Genomic DNA, 16,898 nt, shown 5'->3' on the forward strand with positions numbered 1-16,898 from the left:
AATTGGTGTGGCTGAAACATTCATTTACTTTTTTAGATGTTATTTGAAGGTTTTTTTTCCCTCTATGTGTTTGTATTCTTTCTCTCGCAAATCAATGTTCTAGACAACTATGTGAGCAAACAGCTGCATGCAAGACATGCATGTAGAGCTTTTAACTTGCCAACGTGTGTTGGGTGGATAGCATCTTTAATTACTCCTTTCCAATGATCGAACAATAACATGACACATTTTCACCAATGTCCTCGGTGGATAAAACCTGAATTGAGCTTTGACCGTTTACACATTTTTGTTTCTTAGAAGCTTTTCATGATTTAAATTTACACAAGATCGGTGATGAATGATATTAGTTGTATATGTAATATATAATGATAATGATAATATTATATGACCCGTGAGGTAGCACAGGGGGTAGACGATCTAGTGGAGTTGAATCGTAGAAAGCCAATAGAAGATGGAAAGGCTTACATTATGGGGGAAATTTGAAATTCAAATGGGGTTTGTAATGTGTGCAAGTTAGTTGGTGAGTATTAAGTCCGGCAATTAAAGTCAAAATGGCACCCAAAAGGAGTAGGGTTAGGGTTTGGGAGATTAGTTTGCAATGTTAATTAGAATTAGAAATAAGTATGATATATTTCAAGTGTTATCATATGGAGTGTGGCTACACATATAAAGGTGAATTTACTAGGTGTACGCGTTCGGTACTCGTGGTACTCCAAATTTATTCATTTTCTATTTTGAGTGAAAATCGTGGGTTCTCTTGTATATTAATATGATAACACGGTATGATACGTGCATATGAGTTTTTTGTTGTTGTAACTAACTTTTATTTTCAATTTTTGTCATGTTTTTGTTGTATTGAAAAATTTAGCTATCATGTTATACTATTATATAACAAAACTCATGATTTCATTGTGTATTTGTATCTTAATTTTTTTAAAAATTGTTGTATTCTCGTACCCTTGTTGAACCAAATATTGTACCCATACATGCAACATAGGTGTTACCCCGGGCCGTTCCTATGAAATAGGAGGCTCGACTCTCTATTTAAAATAGGTCCCGGTAAAAAAAATGCAATTTTTTTTGTGTAGCTAAGCTTCATTAAAATCTGAATCGAAGAACTTTTAAACATGAAAGTAAATAAAAAAAAATAAGTGAAAGAGAGTGGAAATTTACCTAAGTGTCGTTTGAATTTGTCACTCCTCCGTTGTGGGAAAGGAGAAAATGAATGGTTTATGCAAAAAAGAAATGATTTAGGTGATTCTTTCAATGAAATAGCTTTTCAAATTGACTGATTAAGTGATTATACAAATTGGGGATGGTTTGATAGCACCAAATTATTATGTCCAGAAAAGAGAACTACAAAAAATCTTGAAGAAAGAAAAGGAAGTAACATATATATATATATATATATATATATATATATATATATATATATATATATATATATATATATATATAGAGTTAGGATCCGTTGACACCGTGTGTCAACGAATTCGTTGACACCAAATCCTAACCATTCTTTGTTTTGATCTTAATGGCTCACATTTATTCACTTGATTGTTAAGGTGGGGACTCTTCAAAGAAAAACATATCACACTCTCATCTTCTTCCTCCCTATGCCTGGTATCCTTATCTTCCACACAATCAAATACCAATTGATCATAGAAAAAAAATAGATTCAATATAAACAGAATCATAGCAATAAAATATAAACTGAATATGTTCTTTCTATAGCAATAAAATGTGAATCTGCTACCATAGTTCATCGTCTTTCTTGCCTACTCAAATCCAATTCCTTAATTTGATCCTAATCTCGTAGATCCCATGTTTCTTAATTAGATTGAATTATTTTAATTGAATCGAATAGTGGAATCCAACGTCAAATCCATATCAATAATAATACATATTATAACTTTTTTGCAATCAAATATTGAATTGATTGTGGCTACTGTACCACACCACCAGTGAAGAAGAATCTGAATTGTTGTTGGCCATGGATACATGAAGTTAATTCTTACAAAGTAGAATTGAGTAATTCATGGACGTTGGTGTGCCTCCAAAGAGATGGTGTAGAAAATTTTGGGGATAATTAGGCAGAGATTAAACAAGGCAAAACTAGTATGCGAGGCACCTCACATTAGCAATTTAGGGAATAATTAGACACCATTAGATTAATTAAATGGATGGATCAGATTTGGTGTCAACGAATCCGTTGACACCCGGTGTCAACGGATCTGTCTCATATATATATATATATATATATATATATATATATATATATATATATATATATATATATATATATTTAAGTATGTAGGTGGTGGGTATTAGACTTAAATTTATTTGTTGAGGCGCATAGCATTTGGAGGTCCGGCTTGGTTGAGCACCTTGCACTCCCCAAGTTCCAGCCCATCATAACATACAGCTGTAAATCCTTCTGTGTGCACAAATGGTAAAACTATGAGGGAATTGAACAATAAGATTGTACATGAAACAATTGAATCCCCATATCTATTTGAACGACAACCACAAATGTTTTGCATAAATCAAATTAGCAGAGAATCATAAATACATATCTCGATTAATGGCTTAGTTTTCTGTTTATGGCATATTAGATTTATTACGAACAAAAACGCTAATTTTTTTTTTTTGAAAATATGAAGGAAAAAAACTGTCCAATACTATAAGATGCTGCAACTTCTTGACCAGATCCTTTGTTATTGACTAGACCCTATATGCTCGAGCTTCGTTTGAACATTAACAAAAGCATTATTGTGCTTCAGGGAGCCAATAGGCCACAATATTCGATAATGATAAGAATTGCTTAGATTCTATTAAAGGCTTATTAAAGGCTAAAGTTGCTCCTACGAAGCAACAATAATAGCTGCATCTTAACGACAACATTTTTGACATTGCCTTCTACTTTTCAACTCGAGCATTGCCTTTGTTTAGTATTAAAAATAGTTTCACTCATACCATCGTAAATATATGTATATAATTGCCAAACAATTTATATAAGGATATTTGATCCCATTGGAGTTTGTTAATTTAATAACTTTTTAAGGACGTAAAAATAATTGAAACGCAAACTTAACCCTAAATATAGGGGGTGCGTCTTTCCCCTCCCTTGATGCGGAAAACTCTCCATAGTGATTTTCTAGATGTGTATATTGGACTTATATATGTAGACATTGTCTTACAGGTTGGCCATTGCCTTACCCCACACATATTCTTAACATCAAAATAGATTTTTTTTAACTTCATGAGGAACAAAAGAGTCGAGGAATTCAATGAATTTAATTGCTATTACAAGCCTACTAAGCCAGTATGTTGTTGGTTGGCCATAAATTGAGGCATCTAACAGTTGTTGGTATTGAATCACCCAATGTGACTTGTCCTATACATGTTTTAAATTCCAGTATGGATACCATTTTATGGGTCGAGTCACATTATTTTAAATAAATGTCACTTTTCAGCTGCCACCCTATAAAGCTTCATCTATAGACGTTTCAGGCACACTAAATTTCCCTTTATCATTTTCAGGCATACTCAAATTTTGAAAGTGTATATAGTGATTTTTCTGGATGTGTACATTGGACTCATATCTGGTGCTATGACAGTAGCCCCCAAAAATAATAGTATTTCCATGATTCAAAGCGATTAGTGCACAAGTTAATGCACAAGTTAATGATTCTAGTCGGGGTGTTATTATTGACCCAACAGGTGTGGTTTGTGCTCTTTGTGTATCACCACTTTGTTACGTATATAGGGTTGCAGGGACGGAGCCAGAAAAAATTGTCGAGGGTGGCGATACTTTATAGAGTCATCGTGCAATCCCAACATAAGAAAATGGTGTCACAATCGTATCCTAATTAGTCCCTCCATTCCACACTATTTGTCACATTTATCTATTCACCAACATTAAGACAGCAACTAAAAGACATAAAATTGTAAGTTTAACAAATTAATCAATATATATCTGCTATTGTCATAATGGAAAATGAAAGATATATAGATTAGAGAGTAATGCAATAACATAAATTAGGTGTATAATAGAATTTTTTTTTTGATATAAACCGAAAATTTCAAATAATTTCATTTTGAGACAATTGTTTTTATGTAATTGTGACTGTTATTATGTGGTAAAGAGACATTATATATATATATATATATATATATATATATATATTTTTTTTCTGTTTGTACAAATATTTTAGCTGTTCCCTCAACAAAAAATATAGATTGTTAATGTAGAGAGGGATAACAAGTTTGCTGTTTTATAAAAGGTGAGGGCACGTGTAAATATTGTTATACCAAAAGTACAAACACTGCGTAGATTTGGAGAAAAGAGTGGGACACATATTTAAGCTAGGTATTTAACTAAGTCGTAAATAAACAAGAGCCAAGTATAGAACTATGTTTAAGGTGGCGAATGGGATTTATATGTACATGGGTATAAGTATTATGTAATACTTGGGGTGGCGATTGCCCCATTTCTTTTACACCTAGCTCCGTCCCTTCTAAGGTGTGGCATAGGATTTTAGGTGGCTTGGCAGGTTGTTGGTTTTGTATAGGAATTATTTGTTTTGTATTTTTTAGGCGATCCTAGGGCTAGCTGGGAGAGATAAGGTTAGACATGGTTTTTAGTTGATCTGATATACTGTTGTGCTATCTATTAGGAAAACTCGTAATAATCTTGTGTTTTCTAGTAGGACGCTTGATGATTTGGAATTGGTTCATAAGATCCAGTTCTATTTGTGGTATTGGTTTTTTAGGAGTCAACCTTGATTCTTCTTGTTCTCACGATGAGGGGATGGTGGAGTTAGTTCTTGCTGGAGTACGTAATCGTCGACATGGGAAGTTTGCTTGGATGAGTGCATGTTCCCTCTGTAACACCCCGTTTTCCCAACATAAAAATTTCATAATAAAAATCGAGTAATTCAACTTAAACGGAATGTCACATTCTTTTTCTAAAAACATAAACTGAATAAATAAATATTTATCCTTCAAAATCCAATATCATATTATTTTAAACTTCGCGGCGGAATAATTTTAACAACTTAAATAATCTTTGGCACAAGGGCCTCAATATAAAATCTCATAAAACTTAATTCAACATCAATTCTTGAAAGATTCATAAAGTAATACGTAAGGAACGAAAGTAAAGACATAATCTCATCCCGTTACGTATCGAGCACCTAAGACACACAGACACACACACACACACACTTGTGAGGAGTCCACTCACGACCGCAACTAATCTTGGTTACCTGCAAGTTACCCATACGAAGAGCAACATTTTCAAGCAAAGGGGTGAGATTTCACCAAACAACAATATTAAGCATATAATTCATCAATCACATTTAACAACTTAAACTTCATCAACTAGTATCATTAATATTCCTACATTAGTCATAAACTTCATCTTATATTATCATAATAAATAATCATAAACATCATATATCATCTTAATCATAACATCATATATCACCTTAATCATAACATCATATATATATATATATATATATATATATATATATATATATATATATATATATATATATATATATCATCATAAATATCACAAACATCATCACATATCATCATTAGTAAACATGTAGCATCTTATCATAAATCACATAGCATCATATCATAAATCACATAGCATCTTATCATAAACAACTTCATAATCAATCTTCATAAGCAACTTCATAATCAATCATCATAAACATCATAATCATTCATCATCTTAAGCATCATAATCATTCATAAAACACTTCATTAATAGCTCATCAACTTGACATATTAACATCTTAACATCTTAACAACTCGATAACTTGACATCTTAACATCTTAACAACTCGACAACTTGACATTTTAACATCTTAACAACTTCGACTCGACTATGCAACTTCAACTTCTCAAATCATCTTGACAAATGCAAATGCATGTGGTACCATTCTAGGGCATAAGCCCTCATCGTTGTGGTTGAACATAAATATACTCCTAGGGCATAAGCCCTCATCGTCGTTGTAACACTCCAATTTTCACTAAATTATATTTTAAAATATTTATGTATAAACGTGTTCATCTTATAAGTCAATAGCTGTTTAAATTGATTCTATGTTCGTACGTGTAATAATGACTATTGTGATTAATTTCATTATATGTGTATTTGTCATGACTTAATCCTTTTAGACCTATGTAACATGATATAGTTGCTGGTGTGAAGTGGTGATATTATATTTGTTTATTTTATCATTTTATTATTTATGAAAAGTAGTAGAATTTTAGTATTTTGAATGAAGGATATTATAATTATGTATGCAAAATAAAATGACGTGTTTTTTGGTGAATGGGCTAAACTAGTTAAGTAATTAGAATAGGAGGATAATAGTAAGAAAAAAAATTAGTTAATGGGATTGGCACACCAACGTGTTCTAAAGGGATCAGACCTAGTAAGAGATAAACAACAATAGCATTCCGCACAAACAATAGTGCACGAGACAGTTACCATAGCAGTGCGACAACGCAACGGAGAAAAGGAGAAGAAACAAGAACAGATTGCGACCCCAATTAGCTCTGCAATGAACTTCCTTTGTTTCAATCCAAAATTCAGTATGATATTCCAACTTTTGAGTTATTAAGTTCAATAAACTCCTTTGATTTTTTTCAACCATTCCATTAAACCTTTCAAAACCCTAAACTTTCTATTGATGAGATTCACTATTTTGCCCGGTTCTTTCTCACTGTAATTCTGATGTGAGTGAAACCCGTGCCAAAACTACCTTGATGATATTCACTATATTAATCAGAAATTAATTATCTGATTTTGGACAAGTAACTTTGACCTAATTTTGAAATTGATCATTTAGAGTGTACTCTCATGTTTTTATTGTTGACCTTCAACCGTAAATTGTTGAGTTAAACCCATTGGAGGACGAAGAGTCAAAAGAACGGATCTGTCTTGCTTGCAACCTTTGGGTTAGCATGTGAAAGCGTCAATACAAGGTATGGGGTGAGAGAGAAGAGTTCGAGTACATGAGTGTAGAAAATTTGTGATGAACGGGAAAGTCATATTCCCAAAATTCATTCCGGGCACGCTGCGGTGGTTGTGGCCCTTTGAGAGAATAATTAATTAATGTGCAAAGTTAAAAGTGTGAGATTAAAAGAGGAATTAGAAACATTATTAAGGCCTTGATTTAAATCATGTTGAATGTGTGCTAATTGATGTCATGAATAAATTTTATGCTTTGTGGCCATGTTTGATTTGCTGCATTTATTCTAATTGATGAATTATTGGATGATGAATATAAAAGTGATGTTGAATCTTGTTGAAATGAATTTTTGGTATGCAACATATATATGATTATTGCGGATACTAAGATATAATTAGTTGGACTAGGAATATATGTTGTTGAAAATACTATATGTGAATATATTTTGACAAATGAGATGTTGACGTAAGATGAATGAATATTCTTGATTACCCTTATCGGATTCAGGTTGATGTGACTAATTGGAGACGAATGAATATTATTGATTACCCTTAAACCATGAGTTAGTGTTGATTTTGAATTGTGTTTGCTCTTAAGGTGTATCCTAGGCCAACGAGGGGAGAGATTAGATGTAAGACGTAAGGAGTATGAGAGCGTTTGATTCATGAATAATAATTTATTAAGAATATGTTGATTGTAATAATAAGGATTAAAAAATGTGATTCAGAAACCTCCAAGCTTCAGTGAATGAATTTATGTTAAGATTGTTTAGTATTTTATCTTTGTGAGATCATGTTTTAATGGTTAATTATTGTGTGCAGATTTGTGTTAACTAGTATGAAATTATGTTTAAAAATGCACCGCCCGTCCGTTGAATCTCTTACCGATCGGTAGAATTTGACTAGTTATGATCATGATTATGTATGTTTGAACTATTGAGACTTGATTGAGATTGACTGAAATACATATAGATTTTTATTAAATAGTGTGAAGCATATGTGAATTGTGGTTATTGAATGAATATGAATTGAATGATAAGGTATAGGACCTAGTGGAGTGTTTGGTCATCATCTAGGTAGGGTCTCGACAAACCTAATATGATTGGGGAAGTACTAATGAATGAGGCATATTGTCTCGGGGTTGAGGAGGGGGTCTATGAGGGCAGGGGCCAACTTTGAATAGTACCGAATGACTCGGCCCGGCTTTGAATAGTACGCAAGGACTGCGGCAAATTTTGAATAGTCGAACACCGCCAACCTTGAATAGTCCATATGGGCTCGGCCATTTTTGAATTGTCCGTCCACCGGGATGGTGGCATAGTACTATCGACCTCCTAACCAAGTACTTCGGAGTAGAACGGTACCAAAGAAAGTGACGTCTAGAGTTTAAGAGCATGCATATCATTGTTTGAATTTTGATTGTGTTTTTATGAATGATGTAGATTATTTCGCGAGGGTATTCCATTGATTGTCTAGAATGTCATTTGTGATTGTTCCATTATGAATGTTTTTGATTACCTTGTGAGAATATGTTCTTGACTTGTCTTGATTATTATTTGTGACTACCTTGTTATGACTATCTTGGATTGAATTAGGACATTAGGTTTGTGGAGGTTTTGATTCGTATGTGTAATGATTTTCCCGACTAATGTGAATTTGGTGGATATAGTATATTTTTAGGGTTAGAAATTTTGTAATATGGTATGGTTTTGACTTGATTTCTCACGTGTTCCTCTCATTTATTTTATGCTATTACATGTTCTCGAAACTCACCCCTTCGTTGTTTGTGTTTGCCGGCTTGGCCCCGCGATTGCGAAATCGTAGTTCTATAGGTTAAGAATCCTGGAGTCAAGTACATGCCTTTCATGAAGACTTGTCTTGTGTCATCTATTATTTTGGGAAAATGGTCAGCTACGATAGGTGACATTGGTTGGGATTAATTTATTATATTTTAGTCTAATACTTGTAATCAAATTTGCAAAACCTTTGTTATTCTTAAATGTTAGCAGAAAAGTCAATTTTTCTTATTATTAACTTTTTATATAATCTATTATGAATTGTAAGAATGAATTGTGATATCCTTATTGAAAAAGAATTTTGAAAATCTGAAATTTTATCAGTTCAAAGTGACTTAAATTGTATAATTTTTAAGTAAATTCTTTTGGGATTTAGGGTGTCACATTAGTGGTATCGAGCAGGTCGGTCCATTTCGACCATGTGTGTTATGTGCCTGTCATGTTTTCTACGCGTACATTGTTAGTTGTTTGACTAGTTGTATCCATTGCAATTTTTTTTGTGCTACTTCGTTATTATTGTTTCTGTTAATATCCTTTCACTACAAAGTCAATTTCTTTAGTTGATTGATACGTGTTTTTTTTTTTTGAGAGAACGTGTTATTTATGACTATTTTACTCTTTTTACTTCCTTTTGTTTTATTTTAGTGTAAGCTTGGATTAATTTTGATAAGATATATGTGAAGTTGGTGTGACTCAAATTGACTTTTAAACATTGTATTCTCTCGTAAAATTGTTATTAGCTAAGATACCAACATGGACGTTGTTTTAGAGTGGTAAAAAGGACAACTTGTACGATAGAACTCTTAGTATAGGGAGATTTATACAAATTACGAAGCATCACATATCTTTTATAGAGAACTCTATCTTGTAGTAATTGTGCCTTGTAATTCTAAGTTGTAAAACCACAGGGTAGTTAGATACTATGATTTGAAGTGCTATAGAATTGAGTTTGGAGTGGTTCGTTTGGTCCTTTTTGTTAGTGTCATTTTTTTTCTTACATCTTTGTCGCATTGCTCTATTCTACGCATATTTTGTGATGGCTTTAGTCTTCTCATATTTGGCATTCAAAAAAAAAAAAAAAGGTATTATGTGAATAAACTTCATGTAGATTGTGCATGTTCCTTTCTTTTGGGCAAGACAGTGTTTGTTTCTTATAATAGGTAATTATATATGGGACTCAGAAAGTTAACCTTGATCTCATTCTAGTTTTAGTAAACATGTGTAATTTTTGGGGAGAAGTTTTAAGTGTGTATTCTTAAGAGCTAAGACATAGAGAGTGATTTTTGATACAAGGTTGACATTTAGAAAGGAAGAAAAAAAAATACTTATAATGTGCCTAGAAGATTTTAGAGCATTGCCTACAAGGATTTTGATGTGGAAGGTTTATCGTTATAAAGGCTTGGAGTAGTCTATAACTTTTGTTAAAATCAGTGATTTTATAGCATGAGTGTAAGTAATATGTATGACGTGTTCATAGGTATAGATAATTATAGGAAGGATTAAATTTAGCATGATATACCTATGAATGATGGTTGAATTATTATTATTATTTTTATTTGTTAGTTTTCTGAAATAAATTATAATGTCCAATTAATTTAGATTATAAAGTGACCTTATAATGTTATATGTTAACATTGTTAATGATGAGTGAACCATCACCATGACTTTTGTTTCTTGTTTTGATTTCTTCTGCTAGTGCTTTCAATTTATGGTTTTGGTGGTAATGGTTTTTTTTTTCTTTCTGATGGCTAATTGGCTTAGGCAATTTCCTTTGGTGTCTATTTTTTTGCGTGTGTTCTTTTTACCATTACAGTTGTGACTTCAAGTGAGCGTTTTGAAAACCCGACATGATGCATGGAGTTTATTTTGATATAAACCGTAAACGTTTCTTTTATAGTTCTATACTCTTTGAAGTAAAGTTTTAACCTCAACCTTATGAGTTCTCTCATCCTCGATTTAGTTAACGTATATCTTAATTAGTTATTGTTTTCCGTGAATTTCGAGGACGGAATTTTTTGTAACGAGGGGAGAAATGTAACACTCCAATTTTCACTAAATTATATTTTAAAATATTTATGTATAAACGTGTTCATCTTATAAGTCAATAGCTATTTAAATTGATTCTATGTTCGTACGTGTAATAATGACTATTGTGATTAATTTCATTATATGTGTATTTGTCATGACTTAATCCTTTTAGACCTATGTAACATGATATAGTTGCTGGTGTGAAGTGGTGATATTATATTTATTTATTTTATCATTTTATTATTTATGAAAAGTAGTAGAATTTTAGTATTTTGAATGAAGGATATTATAATTATGTATGCAAAATAAAATGACGTGTTTTTGGTGAATGGGCTAAACTAGTTAAGTAACTAGAATAGGAGGATAATAGTAAGGAGAAAAAAATTAGTTAATGGGATTGGCACACCAACGTGTTCTAAAGGGATCAGACCTAGTAAAAGATAAACAACAATAGCATTCCGCACAAACAATAGTGCACGAGACAGTTACCATAGCAGTGCGACAACGCAACGGAGAAAAGGAGAAGAAACAAGAACAGATTGCGACCCCAATTAGCTCTGCAATGAACTTCCTTTGTTTCAATCCAAAATTCAGTATGATATTCCAACTTTTGAGTTAGTAAGTTCAATAAACTCCTTTGATTTCTTTCAGCCATTCCATTAAACCTTTCAAAACCCTAAACTTTCTATTGATGAGATTCACTATTTTGCCCGGTTCTTTCTCACTGTAATTCTGATGTGAGTGAAACCCGTGCCAAAACTACCTTGATGACATTCACTATATTAATCAGAAATTAATTATCTGATTTTGGACAAGTAACTTTGACCTAATTTTGAAATTGATCATTTAGAGTGTACTCTCATGTTTTTATTGTTGACCTTCAACCGTAAATTGTTGAGTTAAACCCATTGGAGGACGAAGAGTCGAAAGAACGGATATGTCTTGCTTGCAACCTTGGATTAGCATGTGAAAGCATCGATATAAGTTATGGGGTGAGAGAGAAGAGTTCGAGTACATGAGTGTAAAATATTTGTGATGAACGGGAAAGTCATATTCCCAAAATTCATTCGGGGCACTTATTTGCGATGGTTGTGGCCCTTTGAGAGAATAATTAATTAATGTGCAAAGTTAAAAGTGTGAGATTAAAAGAGGAATAAGAAACATTATTAAGGCCTTGATTGATTTAAATTATGTTGAATGTGTGCCAATTGATGTCATGAATAAATTTTATGTTGTGGCCATGTTTGATTTGCTGCATTTATTCTAATTGATGAATTATTCGATGATGAATATAAAAGTGATGTTGAATCTTGTTGAAATGAATTTTTGGTATGCAACATATATATGATTATTACGGATACTAAGATATAATTAGTTGGACTAGGAATAGATGTTGTTGAAAATACTATATGTGAATATATTTTGACAAATGAGATGTTGACGTAAGATGAATGAATATTCTTGATTACCCTTATCGGATTCAGGTTGATGTGACTAATTAGAGACGAATGAATATTATTGATTACCCTTAAACCATGAGTTAGTGTTGATTTTGAATTATGTTTGCTCTTAAGGTGTATCCTAGGCCAACGAGGGGAGAGATTAGATGTAAGACGTAAGGAGTATGAGAGCGTTTGATTCATGAATAATAAATTATTAAGAATATGTTGATTGTAATAATAAGGATTAAAAAATGTGATTCAGAAACCTCCAAGCTTCAGTGAATGAATTTATGTTAAGATTGTTTAGTATTTTATCTTTGTGAGATCATGTTTTAATGGTTAATTATTGTGTGCGATTTGTGTTAACTAGTATGAAATTATGTTTAAAAATGCACCGCCCGTCCGTTGAAACTCTTATTGATCGGTAGAATTTGACTAGTTATGATCATTATTATGTATGTTTGAACTATTGAGACTTGATTGAGATTGACTGAAATACATATGGATTTTTATTGAATAGTGTGAAGCATACACTTGTGAATTGTGGTTATTGAATGAATATGAATTGAATGATAAGGTATAAGACCTAGTGGAGTGTTTGGTCATCATCTAGGTAGGGTCTCGACAAACCTAATATGATTGGGGAAGTACTAATAAATGAGGCATATTGTCTCGGGGTTGAGGAGAGGGTCTATGAGGGCAGGGCCAACTTTGAATAGTCCGTAGTGACTCGGCCAACTTTGAATAGTCCGAATGACTCGGCCAACTTTGAATAGTCCGCAAGGACTGCGGCAAATTTTGAATAGTCGGAACTTTGCCAACCTTGAATAGTCCATATGGGCTCGGCCATTTATGAATTGTCCGTCCACCGGGATGGTGGCATAGTACTATCGACCTCCTAACCAAGTACTTCGGAGTAGAACGGTACCAAAGAAAGTGACGTTTAGAGTTTAAGAGCATGCATATCATTGTTTGAATTTTGATTGTGTTTTTATGAATGATGTAGATTATTTTGCGAGGGTATTCCATTGATTGTCTAGAATGTCATTTGTGATTGTTCCATTATGAATGTTTTTTATTACCTTGTGAGAATATGTTCTTGAGACACGAGAGACACGAACACCTACTTCTTGTTTACTCGGTGACATGCAGGTCCCTTACGGCTTGAATCGTTCTCATCATGAGAACCCCTTGTATCCCACGATGTGGATAGCAAGAGACATGCCACCTACACTTATTAGTCATAGTCTTGTCGTGCATAAGTTAAACATATACATACTTGCATATTTATTACCTCGGACCCTTGAGTCGTTCCGATTAACGGTAATCTTATACTTATTCATGCTTGCTAAAACTTACTTAGTCATATGCGAAGAAAATATACTTCGCGTCTTATCCTACCTAGGATTCTTACTTAACTTCTAGTTCTCGACAACTAGTCGAGGCTCTAGTTATTTCCCTTACTTAAAGAATATCTTGCTACCCATCTCATATTGCTTAACATAACACTCTTGCGTATCATTTATCAACAAACATTGTTAACCATTTGCCATACCTTTCCTTTGTATAAAATCGTGTTTGAAATTGTACTTTAGACACTTGGAATTGAGGGGTTCATATTTCAAGAAAAGTGTGCAAGAAACGGAGCTCAAAAGACATTTACGGACCTCGGAGCATTTTAGAACATTTCCACAAAGTCTTTGTCAAAAGCTGTCAAAATCGGGCTCCGATTTCTAAAATCGGGCTACGATTTCTTGAAATCGGGCTACGATTTTAGTGACATTTTGTGCCGTTTTGGCTCGTAAAATATCGTAGTCCGATTCCTTTAAATCGGGCTACGATTTTAGTTCATCGTAACTGTAAAATTCGTATTTTTGACCCAAAATTCTCAATTCAAGTGTTCTAATGCATTCCAATCATCCAAAACATCATAAAAACAGCTTATATCATGTGTATGGCATCGATTAACAATACTTGATCATAAATGGTACAAAGGGGTACTAAAACCCTAATTTCATAAACTAACACAATCATGTTTTCTCACAAGTTATAACATAATCCCAAAAGGGTAGGATAACTAACTATGGAACTCACCTAATCAAGCTTCTCAAAGCAGCTCCAAGTTCCTTGCTCAAGCAACCCAAAACTCTAGTTTTGATCCATATGTTTCCTTTGTTCAAACCAAGCCAATCTTGTTGTTTTCTTGCAATCCATAGCATCATGATCTTTGATTGATCATCTTTACTCCAACCCAAAGCCTTCTAACCAAAACCCTAGCCTCAAAGGAATCTCTATGCTAGGAAATAGAGATATTAATCCAAAGCTTCTTGTTGTTCTTGAGAGAGGTGGAGAAGGAAACCATGTTGTTTGATCCATGGGGGAGAAGATTTGATAACATGGTGAGGTAGGGAGAGAAGAGAGGGAACCGATGGAGAAGAGGGAAAGAAGAGAAAAGCCTTCCCAACATCTTAGGAGAGAGAATGGAGAAGAAGAAATGAGATATTTTGGTGTCTCAACCACTTAAATATCCTTTCCCCCGCAATTACCATATTACCCTTGGCTTAAACGTGTTTAGCTTCGACTCTAGTACATAAGTCCATACTTTACTAATATCACTTAATAATATCCTCCGTCGTTCATAACATTCTTCACCATACTTGTTTTCCATGACTCTTAGTCCTCGATACGTTTGTCGGATAAAAATTCCATTAGGTAAGGAGCGGGATGTTACAACTATCTTGGATTGAATTAGGACATTAGGTTTGTGAAGGTTTTGATTCGTATGTGTAATGATTTTCCCGACTAATGTGAATTTGGTGGATATAGTATATTTGTAGGGTTATAAATTTTGTAATATGGTATGGTTTTGACTTGATTTCTCACGTGTTCTTGTCATTTATTTTATGCTATTACATGTTCTCGAAGCTCACCCCCTTCGTTGTTTGTGTTTGCCGGCTTGGCCCCGCGATTGCGAAATCGTAGTTCTATAGGTTAAGAATCATGGAGTCAAGTACATGCCTTTCATGAAGACTTGTCTTGTGTCATCTATTATCTTGGGAAAATGGTCGGCTACGATAGGTGACATTAGTTGGGATTAATTTATTATATTTTAGTATAATACTTGTAATCAAAGTTGCAAAACCTTTGTTATTCTTAAATGTTAGCGAGAAAAGTCAATTTTTCTTATTATTAACTTTTTATATAATCTATTATTAATTGTAAGAATGAATTGTGATATCCTTATTGAAAAAGATTTTGAAAATGCGAAATTTTATCAGTTCAAAGTGACTTAAATTGTATAATTTTTAAGTAAATTCTTTTGGGATTTAGGGTGTCACATTAATTGATGAAGATTCAATCTTGAGGAAGTCGAAGAGTCAAATCTTGAAAGATGGAGATAAACCACAAGTTATTCCATAATATGTGAGGCTTCCATACCCTCACTTAGCCAAGAAGAAAGAAAAGGATGAAGGTCAATTCAAGAAGTTCATGCAACTTTTCTCACAAATTCGAGTGAATATTCCTTTCGGTGAAGCTCTCGATCAAATACCATTGTACGCTAAGTTCATGAAAGACTTGTTGACTAAAAGAAGGAAGCCTAAGGATGATGAGAACATAGCACTTTACGAGAATTGTAGTGCTATTCTTCAAAAGAAGCTGCCACCTAAGCTAAAGGATCTGGAGCTTTCACTATCCCTTGTTCCATTGGACCGGTAGACATTGGTAGAGCTTTATGTGACTTGGGAGCAAGTATCAATTTGATGCCTCTTTCAATGATGAAGAAGCTTAAGTGTGGGGAACCAAAACCAACAAGAATGACCATTACTTTAGCTGATCGGTCAATCTCTTATCCTTTCGGTGTGCTTGAAGATGTGCTAGTCAAGGTTAATGACTTGGTGTTTCCGGCAGATTTTGAGATCTTAGACATGGCTGAAGATGAAGAAATGCCACTCATTCTAGGAAGACCTTTCCTTGCAACTGGTCGTGCTTTGATTGATATTGAAAGAGGAGAGCTAATGTTGAGATTCCATAAGGAGCAAGTCGTGTTCAATATATTTGAGGCAATGAAGCACAAAGATGAAAATCCCAAGTGTTACCGGATTGACGTTGTTGAAGAAATAGTTGAAGATGACTCTTGTGAACCTCAACCATCACAACCTCTTGAACGTGCAATTATGAACTCTATAGCAAGTTGTGATGGTGATGAAGATCTTGAAGTAAGCGATTGTGTCAAGCAACTTGAAGCAAGCAAGCAAGAGTTGGGACCGGTAAAAATAGAAGAATTAATGGGTAAGTACTCTTGGGATGCTCCTACTTTAAGTGGAGAAGGAGAGAAAAATCCAGAATTAAAAGAACTCCCTTCTCACTTGAAGTATGTTTTTCTCACCAAAGATGCCTCTAAACCCGTAATCATCGGCAATACCTTGACACCTTTGGAAGAAGAAAAGTTAATGAGGGTGTTAAGAGATAATCAAGGAGCTTTGGGGTGGAACATTTCGATTTGAAGGGTATTAGTCCAGCTTATTGCATGCACAAAATACACATGGAGGCTGAATATAAACCGGTGGTTCAACCTCAAAGGAGACTTAACCCAACAATGAAGGAAGTGGTAAAGAAAGAGGTGCTGAAGTTACT

This window comes from Medicago sativa, chromosome 8 (genome assembly GCF_051527215.1).
Source record: "Medicago sativa cultivar Bolivia chromosome 8, Bolivia_mono, whole genome shotgun sequence".
In the NCBI taxonomy this organism is placed as follows: domain Eukaryota; kingdom Viridiplantae; phylum Streptophyta; class Magnoliopsida; order Fabales; family Fabaceae; genus Medicago; species Medicago sativa.